This window comes from Saimiri boliviensis, chromosome X, assembly GCF_048565385.1.
Source record: "Saimiri boliviensis isolate mSaiBol1 chromosome X, mSaiBol1.pri, whole genome shotgun sequence".
NCBI lineage: Eukaryota > Metazoa > Chordata > Mammalia > Primates > Cebidae > Saimiri > Saimiri boliviensis.
Window position 1 is genome coordinate 22,409,581 of NC_133470.1, and position 12,731 is coordinate 22,422,311.

Genomic DNA, 12,731 nt, shown 5'->3' on the forward strand with positions numbered 1-12,731 from the left:
GGAAAGCAATGATATAAACAAATTATTACTATACACAATGGTAAATGTTGCAATAATAATATAGACAAAGTTCTGCGAAACTAAAGAAAGTGTGACTAATTCAGCCTAGAGGTAGGATTCACAGAGGAAGTGACATCTGATGTCTGAATAGGAAGCAATGTTCAGGATCATCCTAGGAAGTGTACTTTCTCCTTTTTATAGTGGCAGTAGTAAAAGTAGCAAGAGAGTAGCTATTAGTTATAGGGCATTTACTAACTGCCAAGCAAAACACTATACAATTGACATGGATTATCTTCTTATATCCACCAACCAAAACGCTAGATCTTACTGTTTTCAGAGGAACAGACCAAAACTTTAGGAAATGAGATAATCTGCCCAAGATCACACAGATAGGAAACAGGAAATTTTTGATGGATGAATGAATGAAGTCTTCCAACATTAATAATTCTGGAATTGAATTATCTAACCATCAAATTATAATATCCTAAGAGAGATTATGTGAGTGGTATAACATTGTCTAAACAACTGTCATGCCATAGCAATTTCAGCTTTCCTTTGGAAGGAATCAGGAACTCCTCACTCTGGTCTTCCTTCAGGGAAGTTAGCATTTAGCATTATAAAGCATACATTTTTTTTATTGCATTTTAGGTTTTGGGGTACATGTGAAGGACATGCAAGATTGTTGCATAGGTACACACATGGCAGTGTGGTTTGCTGCCTTCCTTCCCCTCACCTGTATCTGTCATTTCTCCCCATGCTATCTCTCCCCACCTCCCCACCCCGCCATGCCTCCTCCATTTCCCCCCAACGGACCCCAGTGTGTAGTGCTCCCCTCCCCGTGTCCATGTGTTCTCATTGTTCAACACCCGCCTATGAGTGAGAACATGTGGTGTTTGATTTTCTGCTCTTGTGTCAGTTTGCTGAGAATGATGGTTTCCAGGTTCATCCATGTCCCTACAAAGGACACGAACTCATCGTTTTTGATGGCTGCATAATATTCCATGATGTATATGTACTACATTTTCCCTATCCAGTCTATCATTGATGGGCATTTGGGTTGGTTCCAGGTCTTTGCTATTGTAACGGTATAAAGCATACATTTCTACAAATTACGCCAATGTTTTCTCACAAGGCTCTAATCTTTTTTTTTTAGGGTTTTTTTGTATTTTTATTATTTAAATTCTATGTACCAAAAATCACAATAGTATAGTACAGGCTGCCATATTTTTCCATGTATTTATCTTTGTCAGAGAACCTTATATCTTTGTATGGCTTTGTGTAGATATCTACTATCCTTTCATTTGAACTTGAAGGATTAAATTTAGCATTTTCTGTAGAGCAGGTCTAGTAGTAAAGAACTCTCACATTTTATTTATCTGAGAAAGTATTAATGTTTTTTATTTTAAAAGACAGTTTTGCTAGATACAATACCTTTGGTTGACAGAAAAGTGATTCATCTCATGTAAAGAGGTTTCCATTTGCATATCAGTGGATTCCTCAGCAGAAACTTTGTAGACTGGAAGAGAACGGGGTGGTATATTCAAAGTGTTGAAAGAAAGGCTCTAATCTCTTGAGTGGGATGGAGACATCTTCACTTACCTACATTGCTTAAATAAAAATAGGCTTTGTTCTCTTGTGCCTGCATGTCATTTTTCTAGTTTTCAGAATAGGGGTTTGAATGTAAATAACCCCTCTTGTTTGCATGTAGGCTATTTCCATGAACATTATAAAATGGCCACTTCCTATTTTCTTGCTTTGTAAATTTCATTCCTGGCGGCATTACATTTTTACAACCCATATTTCATTAAATGTTTGGTTATATCCCATGTACTTCATTCAGTAGACATATGTTGAACTCTTAGATTCAGTCACATCTATTGTAATTCTCTTTTAATCCTTAAAATAACTTTCTGGAATGTATGTCTTGCTTACTGAGTGAAATACCTGGGCTTGGACAATTTGGTTTATGGTTCAATGTTGTATTTGTCCAAGGTCATAGAGTCAGCAGAATAAATATTAGAATTCAACTACTTTGACATCATGTCTCTTGTTCCACAAGACCAGAGGATTTCCTTATAAATGGAATGAAACTATCCCTCCTGTGGCATGGTCAACATAAAACTGGAACACATTAAACAATTCAAGATAGTCAATATCTTATTGTATCGAAAGGATTGGCCTAGCAAAGAAGTGTTATGGGGTGAAGTCTATGTGGGCTATAATAATCCAGGATTGAGTGTGACTGAGGGAGTGGAATAAGAACAAAAGAGAGGCTTGCTTGACTGGAGGAAAAGCATCAGCAAATATGTTGAGTTGTGGCTAAGCGTGTGATCTGGGGACAAATAAAAAGTCTTCTTAATGTAAATCATTGGAATTATTTCATAGATAAGTTTTTTCAATGCTTTTAGCATTTCCTTGAGTACTTTCTGGACTAAGATGGCATGCAAATAACCAAACAAAGCCTAGAATGGAAACCTGAAGACATTTTAAAAATCATGTTAATATGCAGAAAACCAGGATGTTGCTACTTGATTTGCAGTTGACTATGTACATATAAAAACACAGGGTTATGGACTTAATACAGGTTAAGCAAGGTATATTTGATGGCGTGTATACATCATAAAAATCTGATCTTGTTTTTAATTTTATCTTGGTGAATACAAGCATATTAAATATTCCACTTGCAATCATTTTTCTCAGCAATTCATCCATTGACATGCACACACACGGATGTGAGCAGATGTTTTCTAGTACCTTTGGCAGAAGAATTTAGTGCCTTGTACACATCACACCTGCCATGTCATGCTTATTGATTGAATGATTCAGCTCACTGAAAGGTACTGGGTTAGATATTAATTTTAAAATGAAAGCCTTCACATCTGCTAATGCCTGCCAGTCTCTGGAGTGAATGTGCCATTGGAGCCAACGGAAATGGGCAGAAGCAGCCTTCATGGGTATGGGTGACAAGTTATTTTGAGTCTTCTGAATTACCTTTATTGTTGCCCCATACTTATAGGCAGACCTCTCTTTCCATTAAACTCCTTCACTCACAGTACTTCTGAAAATAGCTCTGGTGGTTTGGAACTGTATTCCTGGATTTTCACGCAAATGGAATATTTGTGGTAGTTGAGTGATAAATGTTGAGATAATGGTGTTTTACAGGCAGTGAAATGACAAGGTCAGTTTTAATTAAGCTGAGATCAACCTCAGTCTGTATTGCACACTTCTGATTAGGTTATTTCAAATTAACATAAGTTTTTGGAGACTTCGCTGAAGTCAGTGGTGTTAAACACCAGCTGTGCTGGCAGAGAAGCGTGGGATATGAGAAGGAGATAGCATTCACATTGAAATTAGCACTTGGCACAATATAATTCTCTGATTGCAAACTATGTGGAGTTGCCTGTGCTAATTGGTTGATTTTATTTGAAGCAGATGTTGTTAGCTTTCCCACTAATGATCTGGAGAGAAATTCTTTTGAAAGACATGCCATGTTAGGATCTCTGCAGTATAATAAGCTAATTACAACTTTAAGTACTTGCAGTAATTAGCACAATGTGTATAAAGTGTTCCTGATCTTTTCACCCTGCCGCATTATTGTCAGGGCAGCTTGAAAAACAAAAAGGAATGCTAGCTGGATTGAGTCTCCGTGGTCTAGCCTCTTCGTTTCCCAGACTTCTGCACTAAAGAGATAATGAACTCAACTTAAATCCTTCTCTTTCAGGCATGCCAAAAAAGGTTTAGGACCAACCCCCACCCTACAACGCCCAAAAAATGGAGAGTGAAATTTGCCAAACTAAATGTTGCTTCAAACACATATGCCTTTAAGAGGCCAGTGAAGTCTTCAAACATAAGCAAACTGAGACTGTTAGCATATTTATTTCATGTTCACTTATTTTATTGTTTACTAATGTGGTCCAGGGATCAAACCTGTGTTTTATTTGGGAACATTATACCATCACACCTCCAAATGAAACCTCTAAGTTTCCTATATAGATATCTTAAAGTGTTTCATGTTTCTGTAAGACTAAAATCCAGTCCCTTCATGCTTTTAAACACCAAGTTGTTACAGATACATATTTTGCTTATACTAATTATGAGAGTGAAAGCACAAGAGTAGATGTGGCTCCCCACATTTTCCTATGTGAGAAAAATGGAGAAAAAAATGAATGGGGAAGAAAATAATTGATAGAGACAAATTCTTAATAACATAGCAAGCAAAGTCCACAAAGGGTAAGTAAGTGCTATTATAGAAGTGAACCTTGACAGTTGAGGCTGGTTCTAGTACCTCTAAAAAGAGGCTAAGTTGATCAGTAGAAAATAATTTAAAGTAAAATGTCACAATTCTAGTACCTCTAAAAAAAAGGCTAAGTTGATAAGTAGAAAATAATTTAAAATGTCACAATTTCAATAACTCTTTGTGACCTGTTAAAGGAGGTTTGAAATTTGGATTTTTAAGACCTAATCTTCAAAATAGACGTTTAAGAGTAAAAATGCAGTCATTTATAACAGAACCTTCTACTGGAACAGGTGAATGTATCGAGCTTTTATATTTTCTCATGACTTCTTTGGTTTCGAGATACTTCCGGGAGAGGCAGAGACCGAACAAATTCTCTTTTTAAAGTATCTTTGAAGATGTGGGCTGGCTCATTTCCCTTGGCTCTCATATCTGAAAGTGGGCAGTCTGATCAGTCTGATCTGACATTCTGAACTAGTTGTAGAAACATGGTAGGAAATTCTCTTATCTGCATCTCTTGTGCTGTTGTGTCTTTGGTTGTTCTGGAATTGAAAGCTGGGATTTCTGTGGTTGCTGGATTGATATCTACTGGTAGAAGTTCTTAAGGTAAAAACAAGACTTCTGATAACTTCAACTGGTTATATCTTAAAGTGAGGAGGAGTAAAAAATATCACACTTATTTTAGAAAAGCAAATATAATGCTGATAGAGATTCACCCTCTCAAATTATTAAAGGAAAGGAAGGTTGTAGGTTTGCGGGGGATCCCAGTACTTGAATTGTTCTTTGTAAATAAATGCTTTATGGTGATGAAAATTTATTGATACAGGTAATGAAAATGAAGCAGAAAATACTCTGTGTTTTCCTAAGTTTAAAGAGCTTCAAATGCTCAATGGAACCCAATAGGAAGAGTAATTATGCTCAAGCAAAACATTCAGAGTTTAGACCTGGCGTTGACATTTTATACCTGAGAAACTGTCTGCCATGTGTTAGGCATGTGATAACTGGTGAATGGATGAATGTGTTTTAATTAAAAGTTAATAACAAACTCTCTGTCACTTCCATGAGGTTTGCTGTATTTCCACACCTCTAGAAGTATCATGAATGGAAACTACTCAAAGTGCCATATATCATTATTTGTCTAAACAGTTTCAAGAGGCTTATGGGTACTTTAGTATCAAAGGTTAAAGGCACACATTGGATGTTTGGAGTTTTATATCTAACATCCTTACTGATATAATTTAAAAGTTTTATTTGGTTATAGAAAGGATCCACCCACCTAGTAATGGATCATCTGTTAAAGTAACATACACTTGTTTGACAGTAGAACAATAGATTTACATTGTTTTATCGGTAAGAATCTTTTGTTGTTGTTTTTGTTTACTCAAAGTTTCTATAACTTACTCTTAATAGAATAACTTGGCCATAGAAATATAAACTAGATTCCTAATGGTATTTTTTGCTCTCATTATAAATAATATGTACTTTTCCAAGTTTGAGAAAACTAGAACTTGTCAAACTATTGCTAGATGCTTGGGATATAATACTGTATATATATATATATATATATATATATATATATATATATATACCACATGATACATTATGCTATAAATTATCTATCATATGAGTTTTCAATATTCATCTATGTATCTATGTACATATCTATCACGTTTCAAGAGAGGTCACTGTGGAGAAGACTATAACCAAATGATTACTTTTATAATTTTATTATGTTATAATAAGTTATTTAGAAAGAGTTAATAGCCAATCCATGTTTTTTTCCCTCTGCACTCTTTTCTTGAAAAGAAAATAGTCTGACATACAGAAAGACAAACTGACTTTTTAAACCTTTTAGCTTTCAAGGGCTGAACAATTTTCCTAAAGAGAAGGTACCCAGCTTTCTGGGGAATCAGAAGATTGAGATATGACCTTTTATAAAGCATCTGCCCACTGCTAGTCCTCTATGTTCCAAGATGGCATTCTTCTGTTCTGTCAGGGTCTAATGAAGCACACAATCCCATGTGTCTTATTCCTGTGGTGCCAGCAGAAATAATCATTTATTTTACTTCCAAATGTGTAAACTGGGGATAAGAGACCTTTCTTTGATTGTTGGAAAAAAAATTAAAAACTATAGGTTTTAACATCAAAGAACTGAGGTTTGATCTTTAGAGCATACAGCAATTACATCGAAAACCTATTGTATATAAGAGTATTAAGATTCAATCTCACGCCTTCATTTTTATATGTCGTAGATTGCTGGAATAGGGCTAAATAATATTTTGAAGAACAGATCTTTTCCTCCATTTTCTAATACATTTTTCTTTTGCCATAAAAAGCTTGAAAAACAAACTCCCTGAGGCACCAGAAGCAGGAGCAAGCAGGGTGGTTTGGCTGCAGACCAGAGCAGCACAATGGGTTTCTGCTTCCTTTCTGTTCATCACTTCCCCCTTCCCTCCAAAGCACACACAAAGCTCTGCATGACTTTCTGGTTTCAGGCTCCAGTTTGGCAATTTTTTCCACTGTGTATTGGGAAAAAATTGAAATGCAAAATTATATCCCCTGAAACAATCATATTGTTTTGGGAGCCTAGGAAGAAGGAGAAATATAGGGATGAGGTTTTTTTCTTAAGAAGCGGGGTGAGGAGTTGCTATGAGCCACAATACCCATTGCTTGCTGCTCCATGAACCTTTCAGATTTTTTTAAAACTGTTATTTAATTTTGTAAAAAAGTATCTTAGCCACTGAGAAAATTGTGCAGGGGGAGAAAATTTCTCCCTGATGAGGGATAATGTTCAGCAGAGACGCAATGGTGTACTGTGTCGTTTGCTTCTATTTGCTATTTTCTCTTCTTTGGGAACACCTCATTTCAAATATACAAACAGTAAGTCATTGGGTTAAGAGTTTAGCAAACCCAGAAGTGGAGAAGGGGTGATTTTAGCTCTAGTCATGGCAGGTAATGGAGCTGCAAGTTGAAAATGACTAATGCAATGACTAACAGTAACATCTAAAACAATAGTATAGCTCTGCACTACAGTAAGAATGAGTGGTCTTGGCTTGGAAGGAGAGGGAAGAGGGTGGCGGAAAGTTTGGGAGGAACAAACAGACCTATAATGTTGGTATTTAAATGCAATTTACTCATTCGCTTTAGCAGATAAAATCTTAATATGTATGTCTTCTGTGGGCAGAGCCTGAAGAATTATAAGCATTCATTTGTTTTAAATAATTTGAAAAAGAACAGTTTTATTAAACACTACAGTCATCTAAGTAAAAATTTAAAATGAATTTATTTTATCTCTCATAAAGTAATCTTTGCCTACAGGTTTTTTTTCTTTTTCTTTTTTTTTTTTTAATATAGGGTTTATGTTTTAAAGCAGTTTTAGGTTCGCAGCAAAATTGAGCGGAAGACACAGAGATTTCCCATTGACCCCTTGTCCCCACGTGCACAGACACTCCCACTGTAAACACCCCTGACCAGAGTGGTACATTTGTTACAGCTAATGAACCTACACTGATGCATCATTATCATCCAAAGCTCACAGTTTATGTTAGGGTTAACTCTTGCTGTTATATGCTTTATGGGTGTAGACAAATGCATGGCATGTATCCACCATTTTAGTATTACACCCAATATTTTCACTGCCCTAAACATCCTCTGTGTAGCAATCATGGCCTCAACATCAACTATGCTTCTTCAAATGCTGAAGGCAAGGGAACTGTGGTCCTTGAGTCTGGATATACTCCCACCCAGGTGTCTGCCCCCATGTTATTGGTTTGCAATGTAGATATCAAATCAGCTAGGTATGGTATAGAAACCCTTATGGACTCACATTTTTCTGTGATACTGTTTAGCATCAGGCCTTCGATGAGATGAAATATACTTATTATTTGGATGTATTGATGTTTTGCTTTGTTTTCCTGGAAACTTACTTCAGTGAAGTTATTTCATCTCCAGTATAAGACTTAATCTTTTAGGACTATCAGTTTAAAGCAGGCATTCTTATTAGACATTCAAGGATGAAAATCTTTAGTAATTGTTTTAATTTGTTCATATAATGTGCATATTTATGGGAATAGGGTCCATAACTTTTCCTCAACATTTTGCATTAAGAAGCATAGTATTTGATTCTGATAATAAATCTGAGATAAAGGTAAATTTTCAGTACTATTTTAGACCTGACTTCCCTGATATTCATCAAAGTTTAGTGACAAGTCACAGGTATCTAAGCCAGTTATTTTTCCCTATGTGGTCAAGCTTACTACTTTCATTGGCTTTGAAACATGTTGGTTGCAATATATGCAGGTTCTCTTCCCCCACTACCAGGAAGAGGAACTTAATCCCTTTCCCCCAATTTGGGCTAATATGTTGAAAGTTGGGCATGATGGCATGTGTCTGTAGTTCCAGCTATTTGGGAGGCTGAGGTGGGAGGATCACTTGAGCACAGAAGTTTGAATCCAGCCTGGGCAACATAGTGAGACTCTGTCTAAAAAATGAAAATAAAATAAAGATGCTGTGTTGAGAAATGAATTGTAGTTGTATTGATGGTAATGAGTGGATCCGAGTTTCATTCTGAAATGAATATGACATTACTATAAAATGTGCTGGAAATGAATTTATTTGAGACTCTTCTCTTTTGACAATGCCAAGTTGCACCCTTTGAGTTGCCTCTTGCCCAGTATCCATAGGGAAGATTTTAAAATCATTATATATTCATCAAATTAACAAAACTTTTTCCAAATTATTCTCTCAGTAACTAGAAGTTTATTCACATTGTGAATAACTTCTTGGGTGTTCAAAATGATTGAAGCTACCTGGCCAGAGGACCTTGCCATATGTTTGATAACTTAACCTTCCCCTTCCCCTTCTTTTTTCAGGACAAGCCAAAAGCCCAGCTTACATCCTGGCCAGACATTTGTAAGTCCAAATTCTACCCACATAATATAGGCAGCTGGATTACAGAAATCTATCTTTATAGTCTTTGAATAAAAGAGTGTTAAAGTAACTCTTGTAAGCACTGTTGCCATTCCATCCAAGGCTGTGAATTACCACATGGTCTGAAAGAGAGTGGAAACATCATCCTAATTTGGGGGAACCAAGCTACCTGGCAGTAGTTGATATAGTTAATTCTTGAACCCTGCTTTTCAGATCGAATTGCCCAGTGTTGTAATTGACTAGATTTGGCTCATGGAATTCCAGATGCTCTTCTGGTAATTATAGTGCAAGGTTAAATTTTCTGTTCTCATTTGTCCTTTTAAAATACTTTATTCCTCATTTGGTCTCTTTCACCCAGTGTTTAGGGGTTATAACTTTTATGAGTAAAATTTAGTTTTAAATGGAACAAAAGTTAGCTCCTGCTACCATGGTACTAGTTAATCATAAGTTCATAAAAAAAGCTAACATACTGGGTCAGAGAGCCAGCATTAAAATTTGATGCATTTGGGGAAAATAAATTAAAAAGGTCTGGTAAAAAGCTTGCACTCTGGAGCTTTTTATCTGCCATCTGTCATCTGAGGCATAAACCTGTGCCCTCATGTGTACCCAACTGCAATGTATCTCTTCTATGGAAAGCCAGATAATTACAAGGTTCCATAGTCCTTTGTCAGATTGAATAAAGGGTTACTTTAATTTCTTTTCATAGGCTGTAGATGTATACTGTGTTCTATAAAGATACTGTACACAGTTCTGTCATAAGGCTGACCATAAGCATTGTATAAATTAGTATCTCTGTTTAGGAAGTAGTAACCTGAAATGGGCTCAAGAGCATATAACGTGTAGTTATCTTTAGGATGTGGGGATGACTGTGTGATTTTGTTTATCATCATCTTTGTTAAGAAGTATCATGTACAAATCAAGTAGTAGACATTCATTAGATCCTTATAGCCCAACAAAATGGACGTATAGTCATCTAGTCAACCATTCAATGAGAAGATCAATAACTCACTGTCATTATTTGTGAGCAAAAGAGAAATAAGTTGTAGAGCAATGATAAATGTAGGGCAAGTAGAGAAAATAGTTTTTTTAGTTAAGGGACATTTTATATTACAGTTCCAATTAATCAGGGAACAGATTAGGAACAGATTTAGGTTTTGAAAGGGAAGAGGAAGAATTTGTGAGCAAATATATATACTGATACATATATACGTGTATATATATACACTACATATGTAGTATATATTACATATATAGTATATATACATATATATTCTGATATATAATGTATATATATTCTGATACATATATAATGTGCATATGTATGTGTGTGTGTGTATATATATATATGTCAGAAATAGGAAGAAAGGGGTTGTTTAGCAAGTTTCTGTAGGGGAGGCTTGGAAGATGAGGGCCAGGTAATTTCACAAGAACTTTGAGGTTTTACATGAAAGTAAAACAATACGTTGTTTAGGTCTGACAAAAAATACTATATTAGCTGCCTTTTGGCCTTTTTACAGATAATTCAAGATCATTTAAAAAAATAAAGAAATTATAATAATTTTATTTAAATAAACAATTTTAAAAATATTATGGAGACAACTAAATATGCTCAGATGGAATACAGAAGAATAAAGAAGAGTTTGCAAAGCAGTCTATGGATGGTCAACAAGTTATAATTTATTGTGATAATAGGAAGAGAACAATCAAAATAATTTAAGGGCTGGCAAATACAATGAGTGACAATGATTAATGTAATTTCATTGTTTTTCTTCGAGAAGAGAAGGATATGGGATGACAGGGTTGTTAGCTTCAGGTCTGAAGATTGATTAGGTGAGCAGAGTTGAGCATTAGTGATGGGTATATATTTTTTTAGTTTTGCTGAAGAAAGAAAATGATGGAAATTCTTACTCTGTAGAGTAAGCACCTTAAAAAGTTTTTCTAAAAAATTGGAACGCAAATATACCTATTTTAGGTGTTCATTTTTGATGAGTTTTGACTAATGGGTACTCCCATATGTTTGTTACCACAATCAAGCTCTAGAATATTTTAATGACCCCAAAATGTTTTCTGCTGTTTTTTTTCTAGTCCCATCTCCTTTCTGCTTCTACCCATAGGTAATCACTTACCCACTTTCTGTCACTATAGATTGGACTTACTGTTTAAAAGAATTTCACATAAATGCAACCATATAGCATGTACTCTTTTTGTCTGGATTCTTTTGCTCGGCATAAAGTTTTTGAGACTTATCCATGTCATTGCATGTTTTAGTGGTTTATTCCTTATTATGGCTGAGTAGTATTCCATTGCATAGATATACCACAATTTATCCATTCACCTGTTGCTGAGCACTTGGGTTCCATAGTAGTATAATTAAATATAAATCATTTCATGGGCCTGTTTATCTGGGCTGTGAACTTCTCTAGTGTTGTAGCTTTTTAGAAAATTTTCCCTGAAGTGAGATAGTCATGCTTTAAGGAGTTGGAATAGGAGAAATGCCCCTTTCCCCAGCTGTGATAAAGCTCTGGAAAGGTCTTTTCCTCTAAAGATAAGGATTTTGGTTATTAAGAAAATTCTAAGCATATTTTACAGTGGTTACTCTTCCCTCACCTTTGCCAGAGCCATGAGTGGACCTGTCTTGGATCTTCACTGTGAGAACCTGGTGGGATTCCTGGAGGTCAAGCCCATAAGAGTGTGCATTCCCCCTAAGACTTGGCACCAGGGAACTTTTTACTATTATTCCAGTCCACACTCAGCCCTCAGCAATTAGTGAAACTACCATTAAGTGTTCCTACTGGTTTATGGCTCCAGCATCTTTTCCCTTAGGTAAGTACATCTTGGCTATGTCTCTTTGAATGACACCTCTCTCTTCAGATTTCAAGGTGGTTGTTTCCTCTGTGACCTCAGTTATCTAACAGGTCCAAGAAGAGCCTTGATTTTCAGTTTGCCCAGGTTTTTCCTTGTTGTAAGGGTGAGGGTGACAACTTCTGAGCTCTTTATAAGTTGGAGCTAAAACCAGATGTCTCCCTCACCTTGATTTTTGAAAGATATTTCCACTGGGTGTACAATTCTAGGTTGACAAGTTTTTTTTTTCTTTCAATGCTTTAAAGATGTATTTTCATTGTCTTTAGGCTTGAATGCTTTCTAATGAGATCTGAAGTGTTCTATTTTTAGTTCCTCTATAAGTAATTCTTTTTCTCTACTCTCCTCTGCCTGCATTTAATATATTTTCTTTATTACTTCTTTTTGACAATTTGATTAGGATATGTCTTTGTATAGATTTCTTTTTGCTTATCTTCCTTACAATTTGTTGATATTCTTGGTTCTGTGGGTTTACAGTTTGCATGATTTGGGGCATTTTTCGTAATATCTTTGAATAATTTTTATATTCCTCCCTCTATCTCCTTTCTTTCTGGAACTCCAATTAATGCTATCTTGTTAGGCCACTTAATATTGTACAATAGGACATAGAGTTTCTGTTCATTTTTTTCAGACTTTTTTTCTGCTTTTCTCAGGTTGGACAGTTTTTTTTTTGTTGTTGTTTGTTTGTTTTTTTTTTTGAGACGGAGTT

General features: G+C 35.5%; 1 long non-coding RNA gene across 1 annotated transcript in view; it reads left to right on the forward strand.

The window, feature by feature from the left end:
* LOC141582781 (uncharacterized) overlaps positions 1 to 12,731 on the forward strand; it is a 120,201-nt gene that overhangs the window by 93,650 nt on the left and 13,820 nt on the right. The window contains exons 3-4 of the long non-coding RNA XR_012515650.1: positions 9,106 to 9,145; positions 11,780 to 11,986. This is a non-coding gene — a long non-coding RNA (uncharacterized LOC141582781). The remainder of the gene's footprint in view (positions 1 to 9,105; positions 9,146 to 11,779; positions 11,987 to 12,731) is intronic.